The sequence below is a fragment of the Synchiropus splendidus genome, chromosome 4 (genome assembly GCF_027744825.2).
Source record: "Synchiropus splendidus isolate RoL2022-P1 chromosome 4, RoL_Sspl_1.0, whole genome shotgun sequence".
Classification (NCBI taxonomy): Eukaryota; Metazoa; Chordata; class Actinopteri; order Syngnathiformes; family Callionymidae; genus Synchiropus; species Synchiropus splendidus.
This window is the reverse complement of record NC_071337.1, coordinates 4707720-4725378: the sequence shown is the minus strand read 5'-3', so window position 1 is coordinate 4725378 and position 17659 is coordinate 4707720. Positions and strand designations below refer to the sequence as shown.

At 44.9% G+C, this 17659-nt stretch overlaps 1 protein-coding gene and 1 non-coding gene across 3 annotated transcripts in view; both read right to left on the bottom strand.

Annotated features, from left to right (window-relative positions):
• LOC128757021 (zinc fingers and homeoboxes protein 2-like) overlaps window positions 1–11552 on the bottom strand; it is a 31568-nt gene extending 20016 nt beyond the window's left edge. The window contains exon 1 of one of the 2 annotated variants that reach the window (XM_053861994.1): window positions 11388–11552. The gene's annotated coding sequence lies outside the window, so the exon portion shown is untranslated. The remainder of the gene's footprint in view (window positions 1–11387) is intronic. The other variant, XM_053861993.1, reaches the window with a different exon arrangement.
• Window positions 11553–14890: 3338 nt separating this feature from the next.
• On the bottom strand, window positions 14891–14963 carry trnar-ucg (transfer RNA arginine (anticodon UCG)). The gene has a single exon. It is a non-coding gene; the product is annotated as a tRNA-Arg (tRNA).
• Between the last annotated feature and the right edge of the window lie 2696 nt (window positions 14964–17659).

Genomic DNA, 17659 nt, shown 5'->3' with positions numbered 1-17659 from the left:
ATAAAGGTGTGTTCTGGGGTGTTACTCCCTGAAGGCACGTCGAACATTACAACCCCAGTTTTAATCACACAAAAATGGTCCGCGATCTTCATCTGCGAAGGAAGGCAGCTCATCTCGCTAAACATGCTAAATTGGCTTGTTGGTGCTTGTGTCAGCGCCCGCGTGTAAAGCTGTGTGTGTACACGGCGCATGATGGTCAGAACGTGTGTGTGTGTGTGTGTGAGAGGTGTGTGTCCCTGCAGGGCATCTCAGTATTTGCTCTGTGTAATTACATTCAATGACTTGCGCTTTTCCTCGTCTTCAACCCATCCAATTCCAACGTGCCTAGCGCTCATGCCCCCCGTCTAACCCCCTCCCACCCGCCTATATCTCCCCACTTGCGCCCCCTCATCATCCGCTCCCCATCACTGGTACTTGGCAGGAAGCAGCTGTGGCGGTGCTGATCCGTTTTCCATTAAAGTGGGAATTACACAGCAGCACATTGTGATGTTTCTACCTGGCTCAACACAAGTCCAACTAAAACAGGGTTTTATCACTGAGGGGAACGGAGCAAACAGAAGGACAGCAACACTTGAGCGGCAGAAATCAGACCCGGCAGGTTTTAGGGCAAACGGATTCTCACGTACAATCAAGTTCTCCTTATTTATATTCATACGAGTACTTGCGGACCAACGCCTGGTTGGAGTCCAAATAAAACAGGGTGATATTACTGAAATTGATTAATAAAGGAAGAAAACTGGTGGAAAACTGAGCAAATAAAAAGTGTAAATGGAAAAGTTATTAAGATTAAAACAGGCAGACATGAGGGGGTTGCGACAAATTCGAGGGAAAATGGGAAAAAAAAATCCTCTTGCACAGCACTTAGTGTAACGGGTAAATGGCTAGCCAGTGTTGCCACCTGTGCCTTGATATACAAAACTGTCTTGTACATGACATGCAAATGAGGCTTGAGCAAGTCTCTCTCAAAAAAACAAAACAATCAAGAAGCGGTAGAGAAACAATGAAGCAGAGGGGAAGGTTTTGACATTTACTGAATTGGTGACGTTTGGTTTTTCATTTTGAGAAGCAAATCTGCCTCCAGTCTGCAGCCACACGTCCCTTCATATGTCCGGTCGGTATGTCTGACTTGAGTTCTGCAAGCCATAGACTTCAGTCATTAGGTTTCATTCCGAATTTTTCCGCAAACATTGAACATGCAAAAACTATCATGGTCTCCTCCTTGATATATTCTCCGTTTGTTTCTATCTCCACTTCGTTTTATTATGTTAGATTTCTTCTTTAAAAAGAGATCGTTTTTCTGAAGGTGTGGCGTCATTTAAGCCGTGGCAGTGCGCCACACTCCAAGAGGTTCTTTATACATGGTCTTGTTTATACCAACACATATTGACGTCGCACATATTGACGTCGCACATATTGACGCATTAGGCTTTCAAATTGAAGCACATGTTCCGCCTTCCGCAGCTTATCCTGACGCCCTGGGCAGCGCCACACGTAAAAGAAAGCCGGAGGTTGGGGCTAGGTAAGGCATGGGAAGGGGTGCTCCTTTTCTTCTACAGAAACATGTGTCAGTTGCTATTTAAAGCCCCTAAAACAGCTATGCGTTTCAGTATCAGTGGCGCTCTTTTTAATCCCGATTGTCTCCCAGTGCCTTGTCCTTCCCTCGCTGCATGTGATGCTCGCCCCACACCCCTCACACAGCGCCGAAGGCTGCCTTTATCGCCAGGATAGGACGCAAAAGGAGGACAGCTACAGGACTGTTTCAGGACTACAGACTATGAACGTGTTCACTAACAGTGTCCTGCGCTATATTAAGAAATGCACTCACACTCACATGGCAGATAAACACATCACCCCAACCAGAAGCCTTGGATGACCCGGGGGTCCGGCAGCCTGCAGGTCTGTCGAAAGGTCTCTCTAAAGTACAGCCAACCTGAAGAGAGGCATCAGAGAGGCAAAGTCGAACTGCAGGAGGAAGATTGAGGGCCACGTAGACAGTAACAACAGCAGGCAGGTGCGGCAAGTCAAATACAGTTTGGGAGCCAAAAAGCTAAACACACTTCCAACAGTCCCGCGTTGCCCAAAGACGTGGTCACTCATTAAATCTTGGCTGTGCCAAGAGTGAATTCACCTTGCAACCTGTTGCATTCTGCCACAAGTTTGTGACCAAAGAGGGAGCCCTGCTTCCTGCAGGTACATTTTTCCGGATGCTGATTCTTCACTGTTTTTTTCGCACACTGTTGGGAGGAGCTATTCATTCAGTGCTCCACAGAACCGCCTACTTTTCATGCAATCCAATCAGACGCTTTTGGTAGAGCTGCGCACACACACACAGGCTCAGACACACACACATATACCAAGCTGCCAATCAGGAGACAGGATCAGCGGTCAGCCGACCCTCGACCAATGAGAGCCCAACAAAGATGGCGAGGCTCTTGTCTCGACCCCTCAACCCCCTCTCCTCCCTAATCTTGGACCTGATTTACATTCCTGCTGTTCCACAGACTCTGGTTCTGGATCGGTGGCGGAGTTCAAGAGGTAAAGCGGTGCATTGTGGGAAGATGTTGTGAGCATTGATACCTGGAGTCTGGACCTAGGGGGGTCACTACAGTAATGACACTTGAGGTCACTGTGACAACCTTGTCTTTGCCTGAAGACGGGTCACATGGTTCTGAAATAAATAGCTACGACGACCATTAAAAAAAAAGCTCAGTACAGTGAACAATGGTTTGTTATAAAGCATCCCAGTCCATAAACAACTGAGGAGCCTGAATCATCCTCATGTCTGTGTGCAAGTGTTCGTCCTCCTAAATGAGCTTCCTGTAAGAGGCTGCACCGCTGGCCACAAAACAACTGATGTGACAGAACCATCTACTTCCTCTGGCTTTTATCTATTTCTCCCTAATTCATTCGGATATCGCCATTACATTATAAAAGCTGTTTTTTTCATGGCGGCAGCAGCAACACAGACTCTCTCTTCTGCCGCAGTGACAGAGGATGAGTTGTACTAAAACGGTCATGGGGAGCATATTCAAAACAAAACCCACATCTGAGGTTTAATCACATAAAAACGATAAAATAATGAACGTGGCGTGTCTTGCTGCAGGATGTGGAAACAGCTGTTTAGAAAAAAGGTGGCGATAAACGTCTGAAGAAAATAGGAGACCGTTACAAATTTGAATTACTGCAGAGCGCCATTCAGTTGAGTGGGTTCTGGTTTCATTTTGGAGTTTGAAGATTCACCACAAACCCTCAGATATCTCGATGAAATCGATTAAAAAAAAAAAAAAAGGTCCAGCGCGGCGTGGAGGTAGAGGAAAAGACACTGCTGAGACTGGAGACGCAGCGACTTGGCAGCAAATAACAGTAAAGTCGCCTCTGTGTGAACAGTGAATTGCCAGCGACAGGAGACGAACCAAGTGAAGATGCTGCCGAGTCATTACACTGTGCACCTTTGTTCAAATGCTATTCAGTGGAGACCACTCAGGTGTTCTGTGGCATTTCAAGAACACCTGACTGATGTAATGACGGATGCACCGTATTTGAGAAGATAGAATTTCCGAAGTGATGTCTGGCTGCTGCAGTGTCGCCGACTTACGAAGAACAAGCTGGATGCTTGATTTATACACCACAGGAGCCGACAGAGTCCTAGAAGTCGTTCTCAAGCAGAGTCTTTCTCACGCTTATATCGTCAAGTATTTTCTAAACCTCTCCAGCAACTGTGAAAATCTGCTTCTGTGGACTTATGACACGGGCCGTGTCTGCGAGAGCAGCGACAGTAAATCTGCCTCCAATCCAAGCCGTCCTCACGCGGTCCGTCTCCTCATATATCCGGCATCCAGCAGTCATTGTGATGCTTCTTTTGGCAATTTTCCGCGACTAGCAGGGCGAAAACCGTCATGTTCATGTCCACCTCTGCGGTGTGTTACATGTTATGTTTTTCTTTCGGTGTTTCCACTTTGTTTTAATACGTTTGATCGCGTGAGATTTCATCTTTAAAAAGAAATATTTTTTCTGGTTTGGTGGCTCTCATTTAAGCCGTGGCGCGACGGTAACCCTAGCCCTAACTTGAAGCCATCGTTTTTTACATCAGGACTATGTCATCTAAACGGTTAACAAAGGTAAATGGGGAACAAAGCTTATTTTTAATGTTTACTTTTCTTCTAAAAAAAACATTCTGACGAGTAAATCGAAGGATTAAGTTTAGGTTTGTAAATAACCTTTTTCTTTAGATTCAGGCTTGTTCAAGGCTCGACATTAAGCCTGGGCCCCAAAGACAGTACTGAGTACTTGCAGATATTGAGTACGGATAAGAGTAATTAATAATACCATAACAAGCATATTAAATTGTGGGGTTTCTTTCAGCCCATGTTCCCTGAACAAACCAAACCACTGCCATAGATCTCACATTTGACATTTCAAATCTCACAAACCATGCTGACATATCTGAGACCCTGGCACTTCCTCTACTGGTTTAAGTATACAGTATTCCCTTCTTTATTAGCGTTACGTTCCGGCACCACACGCTTCAGTTGAAGAACCATAGCGGAAGAAGGGAGCAGAGCGGCAGCCCATGTCGTCATGTTCCTGTAGCTCTTTTATGGTAAAATGCGATCAACATTTACACAGTGTTTTATTGACATTTTTCAGGATTCACTTCACTTTTCACGGCCTATTTCGTGTCGATATAATCCTTGGTGGCGCGGAGCTCGGTGAAAAATACAACTGTTGTCACTGTGCTGCGCTTCGGAAAGTTTCAACCTATGAGGTTTTGGGTTTTGTTTTTTTTGACGAGTTCCGCAAAGTAGGCCAGTATTGGTGCGAGTACCAATGCTAACATGAGACTATCCAAGTGTTTTCAGTGAGAATATAATCCAGAAATCCAAAAACAGCCACACAGTACAGAACAAGCTAGGCCAACGCACGAAGCAAAACACCGAAGTGAGAGATGCAGGGTTCTCTCTAGCGCCCCCTACCTACACTGGGAGAAAAAGTCATGGGGAAAACCTTCGAAACATGAAGAAAGAACTCAGAACAACTGAAAAGGAACTGGTTACAGACCAAGAAAGGCTCCATTAAGTTCTGGGAAATATATGGACAATTGTAGTATCAACATGCCTTTGATACGTGCCAGTGTCTTTGTTGTCATTGGCCCCTGTGACACGTTGAATTTCCCCACAGACCATCTAAACTAATCTAATATTGAGGCGGACAGGAATCAATATTACATATTCGTATTGTTTCAACAATATATTGTTTATTCCAGTTTATTGTTATGACGACAGTATCTATGTATTAAATACTGATATGACCGACTTAAAATATCAGGACAATACCACAATATTGCAATATTTCAGCAAAAATATTGATGCAATACGGCGATATTTGAGTGTATCCATATTTTCTCAAACATCAAAATTGTTAGGTTGTCACACAAATAAAAAAAAAACATGGCGGCCCCATGGATGACAGAAAGAAGAAACAACTATGATCTTTCAAAACTACACATGATCCTCAGCAGGAGCCTTTCTGTACCATAACACTGAGTGATGTGTCAGTTGCTCCTGCAGCCTCAAAACCTTCAGCCTCCAACTCTATCGTGAAACAATGCTCCTCTCAAACATCCCCTCACAGCCTTGTGCCTGACAAACACCTTTCAATGTTGACATGAATCGGCATTATTCCCAATCCATTTTAAACATTACTTTTTGTTCGTCTCTTGCTCATTTTAAGTTCACTAATTGTGTATCTTCTTTTTTCTAGTGTGGTCTATTTCTGTTCCATATTTAATTTATTCTGACTGCTCCTCTTAATGTCAGGGAAGGTTGTGAATGACTGATGAGTAGGAATGAAACGGGGCGTGATACGTTTCTTGTTGTATATTAGCTTTCTTCACGTATCCGATGGTTTTATTATACCAGAGCTATCCAGCCAAACTATACTCTGATATGAAACTAAGGCCATATTGCCGAGCCCCAGAGCCACTTTTGTAGGACGGACCTCGCGAGCGTGTCCTGTAGGCCCTGCTTATGTTTGGGAAAAAAATGGTACCACCCCAAGAACTCTCCATAGTGAAATAAGGTGGTTGCTTTATGATGCCGTGGGGACGCTTCAGTGCACCGGCAAATCTTGTCAAGGTGGAAGGAACAACAGACAGAGAAAGTCAGAGAGGATTATTAAAGAAAACTTTACAGAGTCAGCAGTAAATCTGGGTCTGGGTCGTTCCTTCAACAACGATCCAAACAATACAGTACAATATTATGTGCATGGAAACATGTTTATAACAATATTCAGTCAAGATGTAGTTTCAGTTCAATTTCACAGTCCAGCTCCCTTTATCAATAAAATGAGAGAAAATGTTATACTAAACACGTCACGAATGCAGCAGCATTTACCTGGGCAAAGTACGGCCCGGGGGCCATATGCGCACCTTTGACTTTGTTTTTGCGGCCCTCATGAGGTCAGACTAAAACTAGACAACTGATAAATAGTCATTTTTCTGACTATTTTTGTCTGGTTTCGTTCTTAGCAGTACTATTACTATTACTGCTAGTAGTAATGATAACATGTTCAGGACTAAAATGTATTTTCGTCTGCCATTTTTTGTTCCTCAAAATGCATTGAAAGAAAATTGAAAATGTACTTTGAAATTAATTTCCTTTAAATATTTCATAGATATTTGTGCTATAGTTTTATTATTATTTACATTCAAATTAAATCACATTTTAAATGGACTATTTTATAGGTTTCATGCCATATTTGCACTTCTTTAAATCCTTGCTTCCATTGAATCTTAAGTGGTTCATTTCGTCCAAGTTACTTAAGATTGTTTTCCCCGTCACCTTTCTTAGGCCCCTCACAACAGTCACAGTTTATAATGTGGCCCTTTAGGAAAATTAACTGCCCACCTCTGATTTACGATAGTCAATACAGCCGACTTGAATATGAAGACAATATAACACAACCAATTGCGATATTTCTGCCACACTACCGTGGAATCAAGCATCGTAATATTTCAGCATGTCAATATTTTCTGACAGCCCGACTCTCTGAAAGACCAAAGTGAATCAGTGGCCTGGACAAAACTGACTGAAATCCTGTTGAAAATAGGAGGGGTCACCTTATTGTCAGCAATTCAGTCAATATAAAAAAAAATTAAAAAATATTTTTAAATGGGTACTTTCCACCCCGGTTTCAAAAAATCCTGGCTGAAACTTGTCACCATAAAATCTGGGCTCTGGTTGGTTAGGAGTTCAGCTGTTTCAGCACCAGCTCCAGAGCATCACTCAGGCAAGGTTGGTTGCAAGAGTGAGCTACAGAACACAGTCACACACCAAGAGGGAACCAGAGCCAACTGTGGTCCAACAGAGCTTAGAAAAGAATACAGCTCATGCTCACACAGTATTCTGTTTTTTAAGCCACTATTGTTGCTCTGTAGGGTTGTCACAAGTTCGGTAGCAGCACATGAAAAAGACAAGGACCCTAGCTTGTTTCGGCAACGTCTGTACTGGCAATACAATGGCTACTGCAGATGCGGGGTAAAACACAACACTTTGGCTTCTTGACAAGGCAGGACGTCCGAGTTTGGCTCGGAAATGCTTTGGATTCGAGGGTGACCAATCCGGAGTGAGTATTAACGCTCACAAACTGAGCTGCAAAAGTTGTCTCCAAGGTTTTGAAGCGAAAGAAGGCAACACAGCGAACCTCGCCAAACATTTGACTTGTTTATAGATTTAAAGGTGAGTACATTTCATTTCACTATGTACCTAAAACGAACACGCGTTCCGCTCACTACAGTATGCTACATTGTGGCACGTGAGGTTCACCTTCCTCATACTTGTTCGGTCGCATTACTATCACAGTGCGACGACACCGTTATGATACCGTAATGACTCGCTTCCTGAGCTAACGCAATCCTAAGTATTTTTTTTTCCCTTTTTACGTTACAGTATCAGTACGGTGGCACTGATGTGGAGAAGCATGAGTGTCAAACTGCAAACCTGTGCATTGCAGCATCAAGCTTCCGAGAGAGTTTTCAGCACATCTGTCATGACTGTCAGTCTGAGATGTTCAAGACTCACTCAAGAACACATGCTGGTGCTGCTGTCTACAAATGTATATAACAAGCCCTGGTCACTGCTTCGTCACACGCAGCTCAGTACAATAGTTGTAGTTGTTTATTGGACAAATGTTTCAATCTGATTTTATACTTGAAGGCTGTTCATTGCATATTTATAAGACAAATCTCACTGTTTGGGTTTATACTTCAAAGATGCTCCTTAAATGTAGAGCTGATTTTTGGTTTCTTATTTAATAAAAAAGAGCGTTTATAGTCATAGTATAGAAAGTAGCAAAACATTTTCTGGTACTGGTATCAACTGCTGAACCCTGTTGCCCCACTTTTATTTTTTAATGCAATTTAAAAAATATTTTTCAGCATTTGAAATCTTGCTGATAAATTCCCAGAACTTGGAAAACACACCTCTTTCTACACCAAACACATGAAAAGACGGTAAATCATAACCACTGCTTCCTAAACATATTTTTCAAATCCAACTTAAAAAAATGGAACTATGAGCTAATGTCCCGTCGCAGAACTAGACTTGACTATTTCAGCTCTAACCACAAACACAAAAGGTGGACAGCCTCGCTGGACTGAAAAAACAGTGGCAGCTTGTCACTCCCATTTACTTTAACACAAACTGGAGAAGCTCCAAAGCTCAGTCACAAATGTTTTCACCCCTTTATTCTAAAACTAAACAGTTAAAAAGGTTAGAGCCAAAAAACGCGACTTTAATCTCCGGTCAAATCCAGCACCACCGGCGAAGACAGATAACGGCAAATTGTTATTTTTAATTTTCATTTTAAGTGAAGAATGGAAGGTAGAGGGTTCACGTTTGAAACAGAGAATGAAAGTGTGGCTGAACGGCGACATGTGAACAAAAGAAAGAGGGAGACAGAAGCTTCTGGATACAAGCATGCGAACTCTTAATTGGCTGTTATCAGGCGGCATGTTAAAAACCTCCACTGTGACCCCGTCGCCCCCGAGGAGGCCGGGGCTTTTTAATGGGCTTTTAATTTGGTAACCTGATCACATGAAAAGATTTAGGTCCATTTTCCGATAATTCAGGTGTGTTTCATTCCTTCCCTGGAAGCTGCGGCGAGTCACGAGTGGCTGAGGAAAATTACAACAATAATAACTATCAATAACAAGAAGGCTGTTTCCTTCCTGGTGGTGAAGATGTTCCCGGCGAGCGGAGCGGGTCGTGATGAATCTGCCTCATTTCCCTGAATATTAATGAGTTATTAAACATTTAAGATTTGAACGTTTTCTTTCCTTACAGCCAGACAAATGCAAGGAAAAGACTTTTTCATTTGGAGTAGCATGTGGGTCTGTGTGCGAGCGAGTGTGTGTGTGTGTGTAAAATCAATTCAAACAAAACATTTTCTGCCCGATGAAAGGAACTGAAAATGAACATGTAGCTGTTGTGTTCTGACCCACATGCAACGTTTCTATCAGCCTGGTGAATCATACACAAGCACGCACACACACACACGCACTTTTCCCAGAGACACACCCACACGTTCTCTATTTTACACTGCACCACAATCCATGTGTGTTTGACATGGCAAATATATACACAAATAAACCTTCACCTGTGTTGTCAGATTAAACACAAGTTGTTAGCATGAAACACTTCATTATGAACAGCTCTTTTCAATAAAGAAGTTATTTGATGCATAATGATCCATTACTTATGTTCTTCCAAAATAAAAAATAAAAGAATCATCTGTGAACCGGACCGACCCCGAAACCAAATTTGATCCAGGAACCCAAGGTTGAACTGGTCTCCGGAGCTTCCGTAAAATGCCGACTGAAAGTGTCCAGCGATGTCCGGCAAGGACGTCTCAGCTCCCGCAGCACATTTCGACAATGTCTCACCTCAGCGTGAGGATTCTTTCAGCTTTTTGTGCATCCAAGTAAATCCACTTGGGATGATTCTTGGTATCTGAAGTTGCATGATATGAAGAGTGTGTGGATTTGGGTCATCATGAAGTCTCTTCCTCGCCTGAGCGTAAATGCATTGTACACCGCATTTGTCTGCACATGAATGTCAAACTAGACTCAAGGAAATTCAGAAACGACTCACAAAATAAAATCATGGCGAGATAACAAAATAAACCTCGTCATGTGAGCCGTGCTGCCTCCCAAACTACCAACCGCAGAGCCCTTCATCTCAACCGGTCTGAGGTCAGCAGGTCGCAGTGCCGCAACACATCCACTGGCAGCAATAGTTTGAAATTATTTTGTAGACGTGGAATCACATAAATTATCATTCACATCTTCAATTTGCTTTCATCTCAAGTCACTATAACTGCAGCATTTGTTTCATTTAATCTAATTTCTACGCATAATCGGAGGACCTCAGGGAACTATTTCTTCTTTTTCTTTTATTTTTAATTGCAAATAAACATCTTTGCACTCACTTTCAGCTGATCACTTGAGGATTTACACCGTAAAAACTGCAAGAAGTGAAGTGTACTGACAGTCACAATAACACACGACGCAATGTTAGACATAAAATCGCATGCAGAGCAAATATTTACGAGGCGAATCTAGTTATACATTGCAGACACGGTAGCTTGATCCATGCGTTAAATATTTATGCAACTGTAATCCCGCAATTTAACCAGACCTGATTTGCTCAAACCATTAATAAAAAAAGGGGGTAATATCGCGAAGAAAGTGAGAACATCCCGAACACGAGAGCGACTTGTTCATCCGGTGAGTAAATATGGTTTTACTGGGCGCTTGTGTGAGGCACCGGTGCCGTCACCTCAGATGACCCAGCAGCCAGACTCGGCGTCTGCTAGCTCGCCCCGGATTGAACCGACTCTCTCGAACCAGGCGACACACGCACTCCTTCTTCTGGCAGCACATTGTGAAGAACATGTTATTATTTCGCTGGGACGGGAGATAGGCAGGCGCCAGCGCACGAGACGCGGTGCTACCGACGGCGGGGGGAAGCTAACGACGTAGCCGGGAGAAGCTAACGCAGAGGTGGGCAGCTTCCCGGGCTGCTGGGTGTCCACAGCGGGGCTAGAAGCTAGCGCCACCGGAGCCCAGCTGTTGACGCGCACCGCGGCTCTAAAGTTGGGGCTCGAATCGCGTGTAGAACGGTGGGGGAACCGCGGAGAAAATACAACTAAAGTTGACAACCGGAGTCCCAAAGTGTTGCGGCGGTAGTTTGCTGGATGTTCGGCCGGGAGAAGCGCAAGAGGCGGGGGATGGAGGGTAAACAGGCGCTCGCTGGTACCGGGACCAGCGCTCCGCCAACTTCTCAGCGGAGGTTTCGGCGGAATAAGAAGAAGTTGCGCCGGTCTCCTACCTGTTAGCGCAGTCCGGGGCCGCTGAAGTGAAAGTGCTCCCGGGGAGGCGGAGCGGCGGCGCGTGCTGCTCTGCGCGGGTTCGGGAAAGATCGGAGCATCGGAACCTGAAGACCGGAGAGAGGAAAAGCTGCTCGCTGCTCAGAGGGGGGTCGACGACGAAAACCACATGATCTTTTACGTCAGCGAGATTTGCATAGGATGCCACATTTCCAGGTGACGCGAGGAAGTTTTTTCAGCGGGAGATGATGGAGCGGTCCGGTGCACGGACGCGCGCTGGCTCGAGCTGTGACCTGACCCCGTCTGACCCCGGCGCCGGAGCCAAACACCTCAGCTCCTTCTCGCTCTTTTTTTTTCTTTCAAAACAACCCGTTTTTGGCATCGTGGCGGAAAATCCGCCCATTAATCGAATAATTGATACCAGAAAATTGATCACTTTCTAATATAATAATGAAGATGATCGGGGGGAAAAAACACCCCAGAACAGCGTGGGAATCCTTCAGTATATTTTATGCAAACACATCATTTCATATGTCAACAAAATATTGAACATAAAACGGAGCGGCATCGTCTCAGGATGAAACACCTGTTTGATCCGGACTCGATCCAGCAGCCTGTAGCCGGGACCGAACCGTGACGCTCAAATGAGACACGTTTCGCTGGAGTCCGCGCAGATGCCGCTCGCGTTTCACCGCGTTTGACTTCTTGACGTTAGAAACCGGACTGCGCGACTGGAGCGACGCTGAACTACGGTCCAGGAGTGACACCTGCCGGTCACACCGGGCAGCGCCTAATGGCCTTGCCCGACGCCCTTTGATCTCTGACCTTTGACCTCTTGAGGCACAAATCAAGCAAAAAGAACCAGTATTTATTTCCAAATTAAAGCAACAGCACCTTCAGTGAAAAATGCATTTCATTATTTGCCTCTATATCCTCTGATTTGGTCCACCCCCGATCTGTTGCCAGAGAATTCAAATGAACACCAAAACACTGTCCTTCCTAGATCTGGTGGATTAGATTAGGGATTATTGAGTACCAAACACGTCCTCCTCTAGTCTCCAAGTCATCCAGACATTTGAAAACCACAATAAACATGGACATGTTTTTCATTTTCTGCTCATTTTTAGGAGCATGTGACCCTCAAGAGTAGCTCCCAGATGCTTCCTTAAATTACAGTGAAACCTGTTTTTGGACTGAAGGAGTTGGCTGTTGCTTTATGAGCAGCAAGTCACGCTCTTGCGGTGCTGCAATTAAAACGAGCAGGAAGTGACATCAGCTGGTGAAAAATCTGGCATTCAGACTGGTGTATCCAGAATGTTCCACCAGCTGATGTTGCCCGGCAACTGAACCAGCTGCAGCAAATGAAGAGAGTTTTGGCCAAAATCACCTAGCAACCAAAGTTTCCCCCCTGAGTCTGTGCTATCATGAGGAGGTGCCACCTCAGTTTCACATGAAGAAATCCACCTCCAGCATCCGGACCTCGCCGTCGCCAGCTCATGGAGGGGAACGTTGCAATTCCAAATGTACAAAACAAATGGTGATACGAAAATGAAACACAAATATCGGCTGATCACATGACACCTTGCTCCGATGAAGGCTTGGAGCTATTAAAATGAGTTTTTAAAACAATTTTTCATTTAAGTGAAGGCTAATTTCAGCTTCACAATTGAATTGGTTTTCATCTCAAACCACCAACAGTCACCGGCTTTCCTGTCTTTTAGCAAATATCCAGTTACTTGCATCATTTTTCCAGATTCATTTTTGATTTTGATTTTTCCACCTACTATCTTATCAATGAACACATTTTGATTCTCTGTGGACACAGGCAGAATCTCAAGGTTTCATCTGAGCGATCTGGATAGGACGGGTCTGGAGAAGAGGTGGGGGCCACATGTGGCCCTCAGTTATTACCTTTTGAATTCTAAACACAAGTTATTTTGGTGATTTCATTAGTTATTTGAAAAATAGATAAAAACCAGTTGAATTATAGTAAAGTGCCTGTCATATTACATATTTCCACCATTGCTCGACTACCTAGACCTTCCAATATTTGTGATTTATATTGAGTATATTTACATAAAGTGTCCATAAAATGAATTATTCTGACATCTTTTCCCTATTTGGTGATGTTTAAGCAACACAATCCAAGACACATTGAAGTCATTTTTTCTCCTGTCTGCTGGCTTGATGGCCCCTCACCACGGTGTGGCCCCTATATCCCCCTCCCCTGGTCTGGAGGGCAGCTCATACTCTTGTAGAGAAAGAAAAAGACTAATAGAGTGTCCACAGGTTCCTTCTCTGGTGATGCCACCACAGTGGTGAAATCGTGGCTCAGAGTGTCTGAGGGAACTGGAACCTGCATGGATGAAGGCAGGACCATAAGCCTGGGTGGTCGGGTGTCTTTATTTTTCCTGGTATTTATCTGAGAGAAGTGTGTTGGAGTGGTGCAGGACATGTGTGCCAGATGTGAGACGGTGGTGAGGTGTGCTGCAGGTGTAACAGAGAAGTTGAAGGTGGAGGTGGGACTGCACCAAGGCTCTGAGCCCCTTCTTGTTTGCCTTGGTGATGGACAGGTAGACAGAGGAGGTTAGACAAGAAGCCCCTTGGATCATGATGTTTGCAGATGACATTGTGATCTGTGGTGAGAGCAGGGAGCAAGTGGAAGATCAGCGAGAGAGGTGCAGGTTTGCCTTAGAAAGGAGAGGAATGAAGGTTAGCCACAGTGAGACGGAATCCATGTGTGTGAATGAGAGGGAGCCAAGTGGACAGGTGAAGTTACAGGATGCAGAGATAAAGAAGGTGGGGGTTTGAAGTACTGAGGCTCAACTGTCCAGGGCCATGGAGAGTGTGAGAAAGAGGTGAAGAAGCAGGTGCAGGCAGGATGGAATCATTGGAGAAAAGTGTCAGGTGTGATGTGTGACAAAAGGGTGTCGTCAAGGATGAAAGGGAAAGTGTCCAAAAGGGTGGTGAGGCCAGCAACGTTGTATGGTTTGGAAACAGTGGCACTGAGGAGAAGACAGGAGGCAGAGCTGGAGGTAGCAGAGATGAAGATGCTGAGCTTCTCTCTGGGAGTGAGCAGGATGATGATAGGATCAGAGGGACAGCACATGTGCTCAGGTGTTTAGGAGACCAAGTCAGAGAGGCTGGATGGAGATGGTTTGGACATGTACAGAGGAGAGAGAGAGAGAGAGCCAGTACATTGGTAGATGAAGATGTTGAGATGTTGGAACTGCCAGGCAGAAGGTGGAGAGGAAGGCCACAGAGGAGATTGATGGAGGTGGTGAAGGAGGACATGAGGTCTGTAGGTTTGAGAGAAGAGGAAGCAGAGGACGGGGTGAGATGGAGGAAGATGACCTGCTGTGGCCACCCCTGAAGGGAGAAGCCCAAAGAGAAAGAAGAAAAAATAAATAATGGATGTGCATCAGTCATTGGATTTTCCACAAAAATGGAATCCAAAAGTAGATTCCTACCAGCTCAGACTCATGGTCTCTCTCTGAAGACGATTCGAGCCAGCCAGGAGTCAAACCTGGAATCTTCTGATCCGAAGTCAGACGCGTTGTCCATTGCGCCACTGGCCCGACAGCAACAGCGTTAGAGATAAGCGAGGGAGCAATTTATTAAAAAATAAATAAAAATAAATGGATCCAGACAGTGATCTGGATCAGTCCTAGATATGAATTATTTGATTTCAACTCTATGCATTTACAAGTCTTATGGGCCACATCAAGTGACTTGACGGCCCAGATTTAGCCCCCTGAGCCTGACTTTGACACCTGTGATCACACAGCCAAGGACGGAGGATTCAAAAAAACCCAATTAAATAAAGTACTCAATAAAGGTTTTAAATGTTTATCCCTTAATTCGACTGTTTTGACAGCCTGAGGTTGCAGCATAAAATTTAAATATGTAAATCAATCTTATTTCAGTTGAAAATAAAACCCTTGTTTTTTTTTGTATTTTTGGAAGAGCCTAAAAATAAAATCAGCAGTATTTTATTCTGACCCGAAGTGTTTTCAGCGACCAATCAAAGTGCTGACATGTTTTCATCTCCCAGGTCGCAGAACCTGCACAGCAGAACACGCCGGTTCGGGTAAAAATAACCCGTCCGCCCAGCAGGGGGCACTTCAGTGGGCGTCAGTCACTGGACCGTTTTATGTGGCGAGTGACAAACGCACGCAGGCGCAGAGACAGGCGGGAACAGGTAAATGTTGAATGAACAGATGGAAGAAAGAAAAACAAATAAACGCTACAAACGCGCGAATAACTGAGAGGTCTGAATAATAAAGTCGCGGAAGCGCAGCGGAGACAGAAGCTCTCGGGGGAAACGATGATCAGACGCTTTAATCTCGGAGTCAAATCACTGACTGCACCTTTAATGTCGTTTCAAGTGACGATGAAAACGCCGTCAAACAATCGACGCTCGTCAGACTGTGACATCATCGCCCCGGACCCCCGACTTCTGAAGCGTCCCGGAATAGACACAGAGCAGACGCTCTTGTCCCGTCTGAAGACAAATGTGAAGTGACATGAAAGCGAAGGGAGACGCGTCAGGTAACCTGCTCCTGTCACTCCCCAAGGTGGGGTGGGAGGAGGAGGGGGGCTCGCAGGGGGACCAGCCTTCACTTCCTTTCATGCCGACACGCGCGGTGGAGGAGCTGGTGGGAATGACGCCCGCCTCGCCGGCCTCCTGCGCGTCATTCGCCGGGTTAGCCTGCAGAAGCACCGCTGGATTCACGCTTCACACCACCTGGACTCGGTCAACACGCAACACGGACGCAAGTCCAACAATATGTTTCAAGTTCCGTGTGAAGAGCGGCTGTTTTCAGCGGCGCGTAACTCCGCCAATCAGAAGGCCGCGTTTCAGCAGGACAGTTTGACGGCATTTCAAAGCTGCTCTGTCTCATTTTTACGCGCTTATTTGTGTGTGAGACAGACGGGAAGTAAACTGCCTATCGGTACAAAGGAAAGTACATTGTGTTCCTGAGGATCGCGTGTCACTTCATGTTCTCAGGAGACGCTGGAACTCAAGAGGCTCCCGTTCACTGATCCCTGACGGGGAAAGAAAAGAAGGAAAGCAACGCATGGCTCCCTCATATTTAGCTTAGCCATCTTACAATGATAGTTATTATTGAGCAGGGGAGTACAGAGTTATGTTGTAGGTGTTTTTGTGTGGAGGTGAGGAGCATCAGAGAAGTGTGTGAGGGTAGCGCAAGACATGTATGAGGACAGTGAGCTGTGCTGCCGGAGGGACATCATGAACAGTCTGCCAGAGGAGATCGTGAGAAGTGAGGCTGAAGCTGAGTTGGAGGTGAAGCTGGAGAGAAGAGGAGTGAAGCTCAGGAGAAGAAAGACAGAATACATGTGTGTGAATGAAAGAGAGAAGCAGGAGGACCAGGGAGAAGAGGAAGTGAGAAGAGATGAGCACAAATATTTGGGATCAGTCATACAGAGTGATGGATAGAGATCGAAAAGAGGTGAGTGCAGGCAGGGTGGAGCGGGTGGCGACGACTGTCAGGGGTGATCTGAGACTGAAGAGTGGCAGCTGGAGAGAACGGGACCTGCCGTGGTGTTTGGTTTAGCAGTCGCTTCAGGAGATGGCGATGTTGCGATCACAACTATTTACAGCAATTGCAACCAATCCCTGCGAGTTCTGCGAGGTGTTGACATTTTGTCCGATCCCTGCCTCTTTCCCGCCAATACAAAACGCTCACTACACACAGAACATCATCATAAAAAGATGGATTTATCTTATCATCATTTGTATTTAGCATCTACATTTATTTATTTTGAGTGAGTGTGTTCTTGGCACTTTTTTTCTTTTGCACTGTTTTTGGTTAAAATCATTGCAGCCTGGAGCTTTTTTTTTGGCTAAAAACAGACTATTTTTTCCAAGCTCATTTGTAAAGGTCCTTGTTTCTGGTCATGTTGTTCCAGAACCATAAATTATAGCAACTTTCACCGCCATTTAAAAAAAAAAACAACAACAACAAAATGAGGCATTTTTGGCTGCAACAATCAGTCAGAAAAGTTTAACTGGTGGAACTGGTTTGTAGACAGAAGCAGAGATGAAGATTCAGATGTTGTCATGGGGAGAGCAAAGGAAGAAGACGATTAGAAACACAGAGTGACTCAGGTGGTTTGGACTTGTTATGAGGAGAAACACATGGTGGGAGTGGACGTTCTAGGCATGAAAACGGCAAGGAAGACAACAAGGTTTGTGGAATGAAATAAACAAAGCAGACTTTCCCCTGATGGGAAACGTTGGACGACGAAG